At 36.0% G+C, this 14,516-nt stretch overlaps 1 long non-coding RNA gene across 1 annotated transcript; it reads right to left on the bottom strand.

The window, feature by feature from the left end:
• Positions 1 to 28: 28 nt before the first annotated feature.
• On the bottom strand, positions 29 to 13,939 carry LOC119254108 (uncharacterized). The gene is made up of 3 exons (XR_005127277.2): positions 13,899 to 13,939; positions 3,676 to 3,827; positions 29 to 1,883 (listed from the first exon to the last, which is right to left on the bottom strand). It is a non-coding gene; the product is annotated as an uncharacterized LOC119254108 (long non-coding RNA).
• Positions 13,940 to 14,516: the final 577 nt, after the last annotated feature.

The following is a 14,516-nucleotide window of genomic DNA, read 5'->3' as shown; positions in this document are numbered from 1 at the left end:
AAATCTTTAAAAAACCAAACAAACAAAAAACACATAACCAAGCTCAACTTTAAATGTGGTCTTCAATTTTACATTCCTTACAATTGCAACCACCTGCCTTAAGTTTTCATCATATAAGCTGCTTGCATCACATCACAGGGTCATGAAACACTTGTAGAATCAAAACTCTGTAAGTGGTATGGACTGACCATTTTAATTTTTTCACTTGACTGGGCTCTGCCTCCACTCAAAACATCTCTTCTGCTGCCACTTCTCTTGCGTGAAAGGGCTAGGTAAGTTAGAGCTCATTCACCATAGGCATCACAGGGAGCCACCACTTCTTCCCAGCACCTTTCCTCTAGAGTGGGCACGAGTGCTGAAAGGGACAGCTCCCGTGCTCTGGTCATTTTAAGTACTTTTCCCAGGAAGACTACACTCACCTCCTTTCTGCTACACACCTCCATTCACAAAATCCGAGAACCTCAGTCATCCCTGATGCCTTGGAAATTTCGTGAGACTGATGCTGAGACACACCCTCATTCCCTAAGTGTATAATTATACGTGGGTGGAGAGCCACCAGGGAGGGTAAGAGGAGAGGGCAAAGAGGAAAAAAAAAAATTTAAAGAAAGGAGACGGTAGCTTTGTCCCGACTTCTAAAAACCCTTCTGTTAATCTCTCCTCCCCCACTCCCATTTTCCTAAATCCGAGAATGACTGAGTTCAAGGCAAGGGGACGGGTTCCGGAAATGGAGATGTGAATTTCAAGCCTAGAAATGAACGGAGCGATTTATTTAAAGTTGAATACTCCTCGTCCTAAGAAACCAGCGCAATTCATGTTTAAAGAAGCCCGTGTTTTCTCCAACATCACAAAAACCGAAAACAGTTGCCACCAAAGACCAAAAAAACATTCTGAGCGCGTTCTCGCTGTCCTTTAAGCTCAGACAGAAGGTGGGGTGGAAGCGCTCACAACCTGTGAAAGTGCGAAGGACTCTCTACACCTGGTGGCCAAATCCCTGCTGCCCAGAACTCTCCCCTACCATCTCTCATCTTTCGTGACTGTGCAAGGCACAGGGATTTAGACATGTATGTGGGAGTGCGTGTGAGGGAGGGAAGCGAGAGGACGGTGTGTTCTCCACATGTGTAACCCTGCATCTCCCTGTTCCCTAGCTTGCATTTATTCACAAGCATTCATTAGTTAAATATTTGATCAAAGGTGGAATATTTGCAATGAACAGCTTTCTTTTTAATGGACACACCTTAAACAGGGTACAGAAATTCAAAGTGTGAAGATTCTGAGTGTAGTACCTTTCTACTTCCCTCCCCCTATTTCTACTCCACCCCCCCAAAAAAAAAAGGGGAACGCTTGCAGCAGATTGTAGAAGGATTTGAGTCTGCAGCTAGAGAGAAGGGGATTAGGGCCAGAGCGGTGCAAGTTAAATTGTGCTGCATATAAAAAATGGGCGGATTGGTCTCCAGCTCCAGAGGCTGGTACCACCTTCCTTTCTAAAATAAAATCTCTCTGGCATGAAGTCACCGCCTATTTCACATCCGGTTTGCCCTGGGACGTATTACTACTGTCTTGGTAAAGAGAAATCTTTTGTTGTATAGCTGCAGATTGGAGATTGGGAAGCAAATTTGGGTGTGAAATCCTCAGCAAAGGCGCACGCAGAGTCCATGATGGCTCAGACCGAGTGAGTGAGAGGCAGAGCGAGGACGCCCCTCCGCTCCCGGCGCGCCCGACGCGCGGACTCGCGCTGGCTCCAGGCTCTCCACGATTTTCTCTCGCAGACTTTTCCCGGGTCTTGAGCGATCCTGTGCCCAGAGGGGGCCCGAGGTAAGTGCGGCTTCGGACCGCAACACAGTGAGCTTTGAACGTGGCTTTTCCTAGCCGGAGAGACGGGAATGCTAGAGTGGGGGAAAAAAAGAAAGCGGGAGAGGATTAGAGCCTGATCCCAGAGCAGGTAGAAACAACGAATGTTTTTCTTTCAGGGTGAAAACCGCAGCGATACAGGAAGCATTATTTTCTCCCCCTGCCTCTTCTTTTCTTGCCCCCATTCTTAGGCAGATTTGAATTTTTTTCCGCGGGGTGGGTGGTGACACGCCGTTTTAGTCTTTTTTTTTTTTTTTTTCTCTTTCCCTCCCACCCCCCTTGCAGGAGGGAGCTGGGATGAGGTGGGGAGGGGCGTCGGGGGGCATAGTGGAAAGTTCAGACGCTGGGACAGAAAACCTGTCTCAGCGTTCCAGCCTAGGGAAGGCAGTCTCGTTCTGGCTGCACAGATCCCTCTTTCTCCTTTACAGTGGACGCTGCTGAAATGCCCTCTGGTGTAGGGGTCTCTCCCATTCCGAACACGAAAAACTCAACTTCCATTTGATGTGGATGGCCCGGGATGTGGGCGTCTGGAGTGTGTGTGTTTGGGGGGAGGTGGAAGGTGGAAGGGGTATGGCTGCTTAGTGCTTCTTTTAGACTATTATGTTTGTATTTGCAAGAAACTTTCTCACTCAACAACTCAAGTGCCACGACAGGCTTGTTTTTCTCTTTTTCAAATGTCAGAGGAGGACAAAAAACTGATACTTTGCCTCGGGGTTATGGTTTGTTTCATTTGTCCCTTCAGGAATTACCCCCCTTCAACAAAGACCAACAAAAATTAATAGGGTAAGAGGAATTGTTTTTCCTTCATAATAGATGTTGAAGATTCATAAAAGGGTGAAATTATAATAGTGCAATTTGGATGCAATATTTTAACATAATGGTAGCTATCCAAAATTTCTTGTCCTATTCAACTCATCTGTGTCAAAACCCATCACTACATTTAGTATAAGCCATGATGAGGTTCACAGCTCTTACCTCTAGATCTAGACAATTTCTCTCTGAACACATTGTTTCATAGCTTACATGTCTGTTTATAATGGTTTTTACTGATATAAATGATCCCTGAGTGTATTTAATATTTGTGTAGATGTATCTAAAGGCACACCACATTAAATTATAGGGTACATGATAGAAACTATGCTTTAAAAGACTAGCAATCCATTAATCACTGATCCTACTAGGGAGTTAGACATTCAGGGAAGTGCTATCAAATACCTTGAACAATTCATATCATGACTGGAATTAATTATAGCACATTAAAATAAAATGTTACTATATCTGCTCCTTAATCAGGTAATTCACTGATTTCTAAAAATTGACTCTACAAATAGATTATGATTTTTAAAAACATTCTCTAAGATTTTCATACTTCTCCATCCCTCCAGCACCCCACTATCAAGTCTAAATTCAACAATCAGATGGTGATTGATTGCACTTTACCTAAGAGGAAAAAGATTCCCTTATTCATGCAAAGCAAAGCACTCCAGCTTCCATCTGTTTGAGATAAAACATTTTCTAACAGCAACCTGGCAGAATTCAAGAGGGCTTAAAAGATATGTGTGGGCATGTTTTGTGCATTTATGTGAGTGTGGTTTGTGTGTGAGAGAGATGAGCACATGGCTTGACTATAAAGTGCGTCCTTTAGCCTCACAGGAACATCAGTGAGCATATTTAACAAGGCAATCACAAGCAGAGAATATAAGGACGACTTCGGCATTCAACAATGTGTTTTCTATTTTTTTTTTAAACATAAATACAGTTGCTGCTATAATCAAGGTACATCCAGAATGCACAGATGTATTCAGTCATCAAAGTATATTAACTTACCCCATCCCACTCTGCAAACATGCACTCTGTTATCGACACAGCTTAAAAATTTCAGTGCACAGTTCAGTTGTGGAAACTCAGAACAGAAAGGCCAAAATTTTCAGATGGTAAACAACAAAGGGTGTATCCAAACTATACTGGAAATATGAAACCTAGAGGGGGGGAAAAAAAAAAAAACTCACAGTTTTTATGTTGAGCAACATTGTCACCTGAAAGCATTTTAACTTGTATTCTTTTACAGGCAATATTAAGACACCAAAATATTTCTGAATGGAGAAATTGAAGGGAAAGTAGAGAATGGATGGTCTAGGTTTCCATTGCTTCCAATGAGGTGTCATATCCCAGTGAGGTCATTTCCTGACTTCAAAGCTTCATCTGAACTGCCTCAGTCAGCCCTAGTGGTTATAACCTGATGTTTCTTGCAAGAAACATTGATCTCTACTTGTTCTACTTTTCAGCTGCACGAGTCCGCCATGAAGAGAAGTCTCGGTCTCTCTGATTATCTTTGGGCCTGGACCCTCCTTCTGAGCACAGTGACTGGAAGAAGGTGGGGACAATTTATTTTAAATCTGCATGAGAATTTCTGAAACTTTTCATATATTCTATCAGGGGGAAGAAAACTGTCCTTGGATGAATTCATGACTAAGGGAATTCAAAAAACTTAACTGCAATAAAATTCCAGCTAAGAATAAAGAAGAAATATATGAAAAATAAATAATCATCTTATTTGAATGTTCGTTAGAATACACTTAACATGCCTTTGTTAAGGAGTGTATTACTTTAACATCTATGTCTTAAATTGAACTTCTCACTGTTCAGTGGTAACTTAACCAAACTTGCGGTCTCCTAATTCATAGCAAAAGTGACCCCAGTTGATGTTTGCATCCTATGACAGTGTCACTTAGAAGTGGAAAGTTTAAAATAATATTTGAAATTTGAAAATCCAAGTCTCTATAAATGTGAATTTCATGTTTTGAAACCATTTTTTATGTAACCAACAGAGGTAGACTATACCAGACATCTATTTAAAAACATTAGATAAAAATTGAACTTCATTTATGCATAACTAACTCTGGTATAAGTTCTAAGAAAAATGTAGTAATAAGCTTACCCATACTCAAAATATTTACTAATGATCAAATCAAGCCGACAAACATATTACAATGGTAATGATGTAAATGACCAAACAATTCAGATTATTTTTTATCTTTTACATTTCTAGTGTAGTCCACTCCTATGGCTGATAAATAAGTCTTAGCCTATTATAAAAACTTAAGAGTCATCAAAATGAAATGGAAAGTGAACCCTTATGAGATGAAGCAGAAAAATGGAAAAGTCTGGAAAGATGTGAATTTAGGAGGATTTCTTAAACTGAAAAGTTATCCGTTATTATTTTTTTGGCTATTGTGTGTGGTGAATAACCACTGCCAGATGAACAGGAAATGCATTATGGCCAGATACTCTTAATCTTAGGAGTTAAAAATTCTTCCCTGCTTTTGAAAAATTATATGAAGTGTTACTATTGTAATGACCTGTAGATGGAGTTAGTGCACAGTGTTTTATTATATAGTGGTTCATATGGAATCAAAATCAGGTACTGTAACTGACATTTCTCTTCAAATCGTACATTCAGTTTAGGAAACATTACATTGGCATGAGTGCTTAATACCAAATAAATAATCTTGATCTTTGTCCTAAGGTTCTTCTCTGACAATTACAGTTGACATAGTAAGTTAGAAGTAAAGATGAAGAACAACTGGGTTATAAAATCACATCAAGGAAAGATTAGCCATTGCAAGTGGAAAAGCGGAGCTGGTTTTCTGGGAGGGGGAGAGGGAAGTCCTTTTGACCTTTGTATTCCAATGTAAATGGCTGGAATGCAGCATCTATGAGATAAAACCAGGAAAAAGCCATTTCCTTAATTTGACATATATTGTGCAAGCAAAGGGCCTGCAGGCAAAGGTAACAGACAGCTCCATATTCTAGCCATTATATTAACAATTTAATTGTAGTCCTTCATGTCATACCACCTCATCTGGCCCCACTTCTTATTTCACTCCTTTCTTCCTCAGACTACTTGATCAGGTTCTCCTCACAACTTAAGGTGTGCTAGCATTTCTTTTCCACCTTTATCAAGATGACCTTCCAATATCCTTGAAAGATGCATGCACAATACATGGTTTGTGACAAGGAGTTTTTATAAATAATTGCACTCAGAATAGGATATTTTGCTTTATTGGTGTCATCTGCTAATGAGACACCCTGGAAGACAGAGCTCATTGAAAATTTGATTTCAAAAACCAGCAAGATGCTTAATTTTGCCAAAGGAGAGTAAACCTTCATTCTGCATAGTATTGATGTTGAAATTAGGAGTATGAAAATTTGTTTTATAGAGGTGTATTTCATGTTTAATATTGTGAATAGTTTTAGCTAACATAAATTTATTAAATTTAAATTTTATCAGAAAAATGGCCATTGCATTTTGCCAGTATAAAATTACCTACAAAATTGTGTTTATTTTTGAAATACTTTGATTTTTTTTCTTACTCCTGTCAAATCCTGGTTTCAAATGTCACTATTGTTCTTAGATTTAGTTATAATATAAACACGCAAGTGAAATCAAAAGCATGTTCACTAGAATGTGAGAAAGTGATATTTTGTGGCAGTATCTTAGTTTACACCCTGTATGCCTTTTTTTTTCCCCACTCAGTTAAAGCAGTCATTGAAATCAATCAGTGAGTATGATCCATCCTATGACAGAAACTCTTTCTTCAAAGAATTTTGGAGGTGCATACTAAGCATTACATACCATGTGAATCAAGGATAGATAAAATGACATTGATGGGAGAAACCCGCGACATTTGAACTGCGGTCACTACATAATTGAAACTAAAAACTAGAACTAATGAGGGCTAAAACTACACGTAAACTAGAGAGATTTATAAAGAAACAAATACCCCAATATAGAAAGATGGAAATAAAGTTTTAGACTAAAAGTTGAAGAAAACTGGGGTCTAGCTGTGTTCCTTAAACAAAACCCTAAATTGGCACTACAGCTTAAAAAACTACGAATTAAGAAAATACTGAGCCACAGTTTTTGAAGGTATCTTTTACTTCTAAGATCAGACACAACAAAATTTCAATTTATTAGAGGTTTGAGTAGACAGATTATAAAATCTGTTTTCATAAACTCTAAATGGAATGAATTTGCACCAATGTGCAAATGTAATAATCCCAAGTAACACATTTTATCCATTTTTCTCATCTAAATATCTTGAGAAAACATTAAATAACAAAGTGCCTACATATAAAGTGGGGAAGAACATTAGTAGATAAAACCTTAAGCTTAAGCCACATGTTAAATTTAATGAAAACAAAACTATTAGTGATTTTGGTAGTTCACAAACATATATTTTTGGGAGAGAGACGTTTTCCAGATTTCTTCTTTATCCTACCATGCATTAACTTTTTGCTTGCTCCATGAAGACATGCATTACTGCACTGCGTACATACTGAGAAATACAAAATTAGAGACAAAACTCATTTCCTATAATTTTCCTTCCATAGTTAGAAATGTTAAAGACCTTATTGTCTAAGAGAAAAAATATGACAAAATTGTAAAATTTAAAGCATTACATTTTTTAACTTTACAGAAAGATTATTCAAATTAAGTTTCAATAGAAAGCAAAGTAGAAAAATCTGGAGCAGGCTTTATTTTAAAACGTTGAAATGAATAATATAGATATCGCCTCCCCCCATGTCTTTTTCAGTTATGGACAACAGTCATTACAAGATGAACTCAAAGACAATACTACTGTTTTCACCAGAATTTTGGACCGACTCCTAGATGGTTATGACAATCGCCTGAGACCAGGATTGGGAGGTGGGTTGTATTATTGTATTTTTATTTTAGAACAAAGTATTAAAACTTTACTATTAAAGCCTGCTTTCCTTCTAAATGGTAAAGTAGTAAGAATGGCAGCATGCAGTTTAATAACTAACCCTATTTTTAATAGATTGTGCAATGTAAATTAAATTCATCCTGATAGTTTCATGCACATATCCATATTTAGTAAAAGGCAGATACACACTTCTCCTAATGCCATGAAAAAAAAGTTACATTTACTTGACAATTACATTATGTGTAATGATTTTATTACACTGAGGAAAATGGGTGTAATATTTCCCGTAGCCGAAAAACTGTATCTTTTTGATTTGGCTTTGCTGTGTCTGCATTGAATTCAAGTAGAATATCTTTGAATTTGTTGTTATAAACATTTATTTTGGAATATCACATACTGACCTACTATTTTGTGCTAGAATGCCACCACCTCTGGGATAAAATGAATTTTTTAACCATGTATTCAAACTTCAACCCTGATTTTTGTAGTAAAATTTGATTTTTCTTGTATACTAGTTAATTGATTATATTAATGAATTTCCACTTGGAAGACAGCACTTAATAGTAAAATATTACACACTTATTGAATAGTCCTTGGATAAGATAATCAAGCTACCTTATTTAAATAAAAACTAATGGAGCCTAAACAAATAATGATCTCAGAGCAAAATAAGTTTAAGCAAGGAAATAAATTCATTCAAAGTAACATAGGAAACCAAGGTTATGACTCCTAGTTGTAATTAATGTTGTATTTTTCCGGAAGCATTTGTAGAAACTAATCAATTGCAATATTTAAATTATAATTAAATGATGATATTAAGACAGCAAAGATGTACAAAGAATAAGAAGCTTAATAATTCGAATTTTGATTACCAATTAATGCTAACATGGATTTAGGGTCACTTTGTATTACTACTTTGGGTAATGTAATCAAGTGGATGGCATTTTGCACCTCTGTTGAGGATGTCAGGTGCCACTAGTGGCTCAGATTTAAGGAAACTGCTTTGTCAAAGATACTGCTCAAATATCTGTCAATGGTCTTATCAGGTGTCCTTTCTGGTCAATTTCAAACATTAATTTTAGGACATGCTATACAAATTTCTTTGGGTTTATATTTGGGTTTATAGTCTACCCAAACTTTTCTTTACTGACTTTTTAGACAAATATTTAAGGAATAATATTTATTGGCCACAAAATGGATGATAAAATTGTGCATGCGATATATTAATATAATGTTGGTATATATCTAAATGTTTCAATTGGTTTTAAGAAAATGTTCTTAATTAATAAAGTTTAAAATAAATTACAAAGACTGTAAGTAGGGGAGAAATGTAGAAATAGAAGAAAAGGTCAGAATGGTGATACAACTTTCATAAAACAAAACTTTTGGAAGTGTTGAAGGGAATGTCTCTTATTCTTTTATTATTCTCCTCTCTGCTCCATGATATCAATCCCTGCAATATCAGCAGAATGACACATCCAAAAACCTACTCTTCACTCTATTAGAGGGAATTTAATTTAAGACTGTAATATGTTAATGTGAGTATCCTCTTTAAGTGCTGTGCATAGTTTTCAATTTGTTAAGGAATTTTACATATGCACGTGCACACACTTTCTTTTTTTTTTTTTAAAGATTTATTGATTGATTGATTTATACATACAAGCACTGTGTACAGTCAGAAGCGCGGGAGGGTGAGAGAATTCACCAGAGCCAGAGCAGGGAGCAGAGCAGGCAGAAGGACCGAAGTACACTGCTGAGGGGAGCAGCAGGTGTCAGGAGAGGTCTGTGCGCCATGTGGGACCCTCCTCTGGTGGCCGGGGAGCAGCCGAGGATCGAACCAGCGCTGCAGAGGCTGCGGGCAGCTTCGCAACCCAGCGTTCAACCGCAGCGCCACCAGGGAGGCCCCACACACTTTCTTTAATGACCAGCTGTGTGGTTGTATTACTGGTTGGATGTTTGGAATACAGTAACACATTTGTGACTGCTCCTTTACACTTAATTGCATATAATAAATCCTTAATAAATGGGTATATTGAATTTTAAATGAAATATAGGCTAAGCAGAAAACATTTTATCTACTCTTCACATACATGCCTAGGTTTTGGAAAGCTATAGACCTTAAGGATGTATAATGTAGACTAGGAATGGTTGAAGAGCTAATTTTCAAGATAGGACATAATGGTAATTTGTTAATAGAAGTAGTGAATCATGACAATTTTGGCAAACTCTACTTTTGTTATCTATTTAATTCTCCCCAAATAAGAAATTAGACATGCATTTAAAGAACACAAATAGTAGCAGGTCAAAAATAGACATTTCCTTTTAGTTGAAATAGATATAATATGCCGTAGTAATAGAGAACTGAAGGATTTAAGAAAATTTACAAGAATGAGTGTGCATTAGTCTTTGTTGAAGATGATTTTTTTGATATTTCTGACTCCTGGAAACAGTCATTTTGAGAATATAATAGATATTAAGACAAATTAGTTCAAATATTTTTCTCTGGTTCTATTTTATGCATCACCCAGAAATATAATGCAATTGATTATGACTGACTAGAGATTTATAAAAAAGCTTTAATACTAAGTTAATTTTTTTTTTTTTAAATTTTGGAGTGTGGTTTTGGCCCTATAGGATATAGTGGCATGTGTTTGTTACACATATCTTCAGAATCATTTTTAAGTATATTTTGAGAATGGTTGCCTTTAGAAAACTTTAAAACATCAAATATAATTTTTAGATATCTAAAAATTATAATTAGTTGCAGAATTAGAGAAAATTGTTAAAACCATGTTAAAATTGAAAATTTTAATACATATTTTTCTGCAAGTTATTTCATTTCATTTTTTACCATAGAGTTTTGGAGTTCTCATTGTAAAAATGAACCTTTTTTTTTTTTTTTTTTTTTTTAAGACATGCCCTGTTTGCCTTTAGAGGAAAAGACTATGTAGAGGAAAAACTGGAAAGAGTATCATGAGCTTATAATGGTGTAAAAGCGTCCTCTAAGTAGGTTCATGATCACAGTGTGACAGCATCTTACAAGAGAAAGGGGTCCACTCTCTTTATAGGACAAAGTCTTGTTTAATGAAAACAATAACATTGTGTAGAAAGCAGGGACATTTTGTTCTGAATATACAGAAAATAAAGACATGTGATAAGCCAAGACTTGTGATTAATATAAGAAACTCTTGCATGTGCAAATTCATCATGACCTGTTTTTGAGAAATACACACATATTAGAAGGGATAGCATCATTCTTTGGAGATATACATAGTGTATCCACAAATTATGATGAAAAATATATAATGTGGTCATCCAGATGATAAAAATTAGTTTGCAGATATCTTAACACTATTTCAAAAGACTACCAGGGCCAAGAGCAATATTGAGAAAGTGAAAATAAAATGAAAACATATAAGAGAGACATTCTGGAAGGGATTTTATCCCTCCCAACGCTAGAGGAGATAAAAGTACTAGAATGTATGTGATTCTAATAATTTAATATACTCTACTCAGGAATGTAAAGAGAATAACTGCTTGACCACATTCAACTGCAAAATTCATGAAGAAACCTTTAAGTAGCCTTGAAATGAAACAGTTTGTAGCCAGAAAATACAAATCAAAATTGATTCTAATTTAAAATCAATTTAAGGGCTTTTTTTTTTTTTTCTTGAAGCCAGGGGCTGAAGAGTGTTTTTGTAAGGATCTTGCCTAAAACATGGATGGTATAGAAAAATTAAATAGTTCATTATGCTTTTTATTTTAAATCAAAGACTCTGAAAAGGTACAATTTTCAGTTTTTCAATGTTGCTCCTTAATGACTGTGTCTATAATAAACTGAAGAAGCCTGAATTTCTCCAGCTTTCTAAAACAATAAATGTTCCTCCTTCTCTGAGCTGCATCTGTCTTGGTAAAATTTCAGCCATCAACATAGTGGCATAGGGGCAAAGCAACCACTAAACATAGATCTAGAATTTCATTTAGAAGGAGGATTTCAAGTTTCTAAGGACAAGGGATGCACTTCCAGTGCCATCTTTCCCTTCCCTTTTGTCCTACCATATCTACAGTCTAGCCTTCACTGAAGACATGGCAAACCCCCTGGTGAACTAGGCTGATGTCAGATAGTTTATTGCCTGTGACATGCACCAGGCTGAAGGTTGACCCTTCCTTCTGCTCACTGGCTCATTCTCACAGATCTAGCTTACAAAAGACATTTCCTTCTATAAACAACTTCATTGCACTCCTTGCAAAACAGATTAGGGCAAAGCCATTTTTAAATGGAACTCAAACAGGATAGTGCAGAAGGAATGAGACTGTAATGGGTCCACATTTTAAAGGAATTACAAAATTTTTCATTCTCTCCCTCCTTGCTGAAGGTATTTTCTAGCAATATAATCTCTAAATTTTGCCTTAAATTTAGTCTCAAAAAAATATAGGATGATGAAGGTTTCTCAAAGATTTTATCATCAAACTATATAGACAATGAAGGCAAGGAGAGATGAATGTGCAGTAATCATGTGACAAACCCAGACAGATAGGGAGAGAAGTAAATAAATAAATAGGTAGGTTGTAAGGAGGGTATCCTTACTATACCTTAACAGATATTTAGTTAGGCTTTTCTTCTCTTTCTGAAAGTGTTATCAGTTTGGGTTGTTTGTTGTTCATTTTAGATTTTACTTAATCAGCTAGAGGAGTGTTTGGATTGGATTATAACCAACACTTTTTCTCAAGGTATTTAGTATCAACACGTTATTTATCAATCAATCTATGCTTCAAAACAGACTTTCTCCTTATTTTTATAACTTCCCTAATTTTGGACTTTTTATGTCTGTATAAGACCTCTTTGACTTTCTGAATAGCTCAGCTTTCAAATATAAGCATCTCCAAAGAAGCTGCGTTGGATATGCATGCTGTTGGCCAAGTGGTGTTGACTCCTTGGGATCTTGGGTTGTGTTCATAACAAAATAAGTAAGGAAAAACTAAGAGTATTCATGTAAAATGAAAAGCATATTAATTTTTATGAAATTTTGTGTGACTTTGTAAAGTTTAGGTGACTAGAGGTTAGAGAAAGCAGTATAATTTTATCCTATTTAAATTTCAACATTGTTGTATCTCAAAATTATAAGGTAGCTGATAGTCACGTTATATTTTATTATTATATTTTTGCATCCTATGCAATGTTGAGATCAGAGAGAACCATTTTATTCATATTCAACTGAAACTGAAACACATTTTATATTTATATTAAAAGGACAGAGCTTAAAAATGTAGAGAACAAGATATTTCTATCACATTGTCATAGTTTTAACTAAAGATTCTGAGTTACTGACAATACCAAAAAGAGGTTTATTCAATCATTTTTGTGCTGTTGTTATTACATTTACTTTACCAGAGAATGATTTTTCATATTCCCTTTTGAAATTCTAATCTGAAACCTTTCTTTTTGAATTTGCTGTAGTTTTATCTGGTTCCTTAAAGCAAGGTGTGCAGCAGATGCTCACATTTTGGCATAATGCAGTTCATTTGAACAGAAATATTCTATTTAGATATTCCATAATTCTGTAGAACTTGGAGAAAATGCAGTTATCAAAAACCCAAGAGCAACTGAATTGGTAAGATGACCCCAGAGCACCCCTTAACCTTTACTGGCCAAGGCTCTCCAGGAAGCTCACGAAGCCAGCTTACCTAGTAAGTCTAACCTAGATGTCCAAAGGAAAGTCGTAGTATGCTTAGAAACTTCCTATGCTTATATTTTCTCCTGTATATAAGTCTTACCTGATCAGTGCCAAGAATTTCCTAAGATAAAGTATAACCACCGAGACTGTGTTCAGTCATAAAGGCAAAATTATGATGAAACAGCTGCAGTTTATTTTTTGTGCAGCTATTTTGGACCTTTTATCCACTTGCCATGTTGATTCCAGAACCAATGTGGATTATATTTTTTAAAATGTTTTCTATAAATGATTGCTTTCTTTTCAGGTAGAATTTGAATTTTTTATTTGAAAACTAGTATCATGCTTTTGAGATGACAATGTTATTGTTAATAATCCTGGACTTTGATATTTTGGAAATATTAAGAGGAATCAAAGGCCTAAGTAGATGGCATATCCCTCCAAGACTGTGTATTAATATTTTCACACCTAACACGCTATAATGGGAATAACAAATATGATCCTTTGAAAATACTGCCATTTTTTATAATTTTATCAAGACACATAGACTAATAGAAGCCCCTTCCTCTAAAGGAACAATTTCACTCTCCTCTATAGAACCACAATATAAGGGAGAAAATTCTCAGTGAAAAATGCAGTAAAAATTTACCTTTTCCACCCTGGGAGATCCTTGTATCACCTGAGTTCTTGGCGTCTGAAACACAAAAAGATGAGGGACTGGTTAGACACCCTGAAATGTGGCTTTCTAACTCATGACCAGACTTAATAGCCTTAACCTAGGCATAATTAAGGAGTTCTACATATTCAGGAGAAACTTACTATTACAAAAAATTAAGGGAACAGAAATGAAGGATATGGAGTAAACACATTGCTTGAGGCAGAGAGGAGGCGAGAGATGAAACACTCTGTAATCCGGGAGTACCATAGATACTGATATCAGGAGCCCAGGATCCTTTCAATTTCCAAACAGGACTGTTTCAAAGTGGGGTTTTAAGATAAACTTTATTATCATGACTAATGCCAGTCCATTTAGTCTCCATAGAGTGACTGCCTAATAAAACACTGCATATAATTCTTCACAGCCGAGTCCTTCTATATTTTATTACACTCTTACAATCCTTTATTCACACAACATCAACTCTCTTAAACTGCAACTAACAATCTTTCACTTCACTACCGCAAGTGTTCCTGCTGCATTACAACAAGGGCCAACTGTTCCGTGAAATGCACAAGCTCTTTGGTGTGGCCCTGCTGGTCTCTAGAGGGT

The sequence above is a fragment of the Talpa occidentalis genome, unplaced genomic scaffold (genome assembly GCF_014898055.3).
Source record: "Talpa occidentalis isolate TD23 unplaced genomic scaffold, MPIMG_talOcc4v2.1 talOcc4.298, whole genome shotgun sequence".
NCBI lineage: Eukaryota > Metazoa > Chordata > Mammalia > Eulipotyphla > Talpidae > Talpa > Talpa occidentalis.
The sequence above is the reverse complement of the archived record's forward strand: the minus strand, read 5'-3'. Positions and strand labels throughout refer to the sequence as shown.